The sequence below is a fragment of the Capricornis sumatraensis genome, chromosome 23 (assembly GCF_032405125.1).
Source record: "Capricornis sumatraensis isolate serow.1 chromosome 23, serow.2, whole genome shotgun sequence".
NCBI classification, from domain to species: domain Eukaryota; kingdom Metazoa; phylum Chordata; class Mammalia; order Artiodactyla; family Bovidae; genus Capricornis; species Capricornis sumatraensis.
This window is the reverse complement of record NC_091091.1, coordinates 48,352,506-48,355,000: the sequence shown is the minus strand read 5'-3', so window position 1 is coordinate 48,355,000 and position 2,495 is coordinate 48,352,506.

Here is a 2,495-nt window from a genome sequence, read left to right as displayed (position 1 = left end):
AGCAACACGCACAGCACAATGGCACCCACACTCGTATTACTGGGCAAAGACGTGTCTTCACGGGGCAGGCACCTCAAGATCTTCAAACTGAAGATGCAGTTGTCGTCATCCTGGAAACGGGTTTTAAATGACCACCTTTCAGCGGTGAACCCAGCTAATAGGAAACCCAGAAATCCAGTTGCCTGAGTCAACTGCTAAATTTTTCAAAAGTGAAATACAATATGCAGGGCTCCACCCCCCACCCCCAACCCCCGTGTCTTAAACATCCCTCTCCTTTAAAAATCTCCCGAGTGCTAGGCTATACTAGTTATTACCAATTGAATTTTCAATAGCCAACTTTCCAAGCCCTAACTTTGACAAATTTTATTTCACATTTGTCAAAGGAAATAAAGCTGACAGCATTACAGGGGCTGTGTTCTAAAAGCGGTATCTCAATTCCAACTCTGCCCAACCTTTTCTTCCCTAGGGGGGCATTAAATCTGGACCCAATTCACAGCTTTGTTTGAACACTATATTTTGCCTTTTCTTTGCACCTTTGATATTTATTTCAGTGTTAAATCTATTCTTCCCTTCATCTATTACCCTGTTTTATTTCTGTTTTTGAGAACCTATATTTTGGCTAATAAATATTCACGACAGCATTTCATCCTGTACTTAATATGCCCCGTGCATGTTTTCTGTGCTAACTTCGCAACAGATTGAGTGGACATTGCACTGTTGCAGCATAGTCATAAAATTCAGGAACTTATAAAACCTACCTTTCCCCTTCCACCGTCGCTTTGCCACAGTATATTTTCCGCCCTCTCCTCCCCCCCACGCCGCCCCGCGCCGGCTCTGGCAGCCCTGAGCAGAGCCACAGCTCCCCCCTGTGGCCTCCGGTGGGGATGACGTCCCTGCCGGCCCCGGCTCCCAGGCTGCATTCCTCATCCCACTCCATCCTGGCAGCCGCGTTCCTCTGGACAGCATTTCAAACCTGGTTTGCAGGCCCCACTTCAGGTGCTGGGAGGTAGGTGAAAGAAGGCAAGCTCGGGGAAAAAAAAGAAACCCCAAAACATAAAGCCTGCACGCATCGGCGCTCATGTAAACAATTAGCCACTGGTGATTGTACACTTTATTATTTTTTTTTCCTCTCTCCGGGCCTGAAAGGCACGCAGGAACCCTGGCAATTTTTATGGTGGAGTGGGCAGCCTGGGAGCCTGCGTGGAGCTCCGAGCCTTGCAAACCTCCGTATATGTGTGCGCATTTTGGCTGCATTTCGGCTGCTGAAGGAAAATCCCACACAAGATTCTTGCCAGATTTAAGGAAATGCTTAGTTGAATGGGAGCCCTGTTCACTTGGAGTAAGGTAGAATTATAGCCAACTTAAAAAAAGAAGCTTAACATATGACAGCGACTCAGCTGGAACCCTGGAACACATACCGCACGCATCTTTGATCTTCCGCATCACATTAAATAACAAAGACCAGAGGACTTCAGATATGTACCAGATAGACTGTGTTTGATCACAGTAAAAGGCTTCGCCCCATTCCGGACTATGGATTGCATCATTGATTTTTTCTTCCCCCCACTCCCTCCAAAGAAGGGACTCTTTTAAGTATGTCTGATTCTTTTAATTAGATCATTACTGCTATTGTAATGTTTACTCCAGCATAATCTCTTATGAATAGCATGGGGCTTTTTAACCACCGCGGTGACACTGCCCCGGTATCTTTGGGGAAAACACTTAGAAATAGTTAGGTCTGAATAATAAATATGGCTACTTTCACACGCACACAGGCACACACACACACACACACACAAATTGTTTGAAATCACTTTTGAAAAATGCCACCATTTCTCGCTCCTCAGGAAGAGAGCGGAAGCGAGAGGCGCACACGGGCTGCGTGGTGCATGTAAATGCGGGTGGCCACGGGGAAACGTGGTGGGGAGCGTCTGGCGGTGTTTGAAACCACAGCAAAGTTTGCACTGCAATAATGTGAAAGATTTCAAAAGAAAGACCTGATCCTGATCTGGCAGGCAGAATCACCGCCGTCTCCTTTGCTCTGCTGCCAGGAGCCTGACTTTCCTCTTCCTTGAGCTGCTCCTTCCCTGACGCCCTTCCTCCACCTGTCTGTGATGCCCTTCCCTCTTGTGCGTGTGCCTGTGTATTTATTCTGCACTCTTAACCTCAGTTTGATGAATCTGGGCCATCTCTGGGTTTGGCAGTGGTCAATGGGCTGCCTAGTGGTATAGCTGGAGTGCTCTGTAAACGTGCAAAGAACATACTGGGGAGGGCTTCCTGCGTGCTGTGTCCCTGGGCTGTTAAGTGCAACTCAAGACAGTGATTTGTTTGTAAGAGCAGCTGCACGTTAAAGAAAAAAAAAATGGTGGCTGCTGATTTCAAATAAATAACTGTAAAAGGAGGTACATATGTTAAATGATCATTTTCCAAGACAGTACCTGGTCTCAGTGACCACTTCCAGGATCCACCTGGATGCCGTGGGCAGGGTGGAAAGC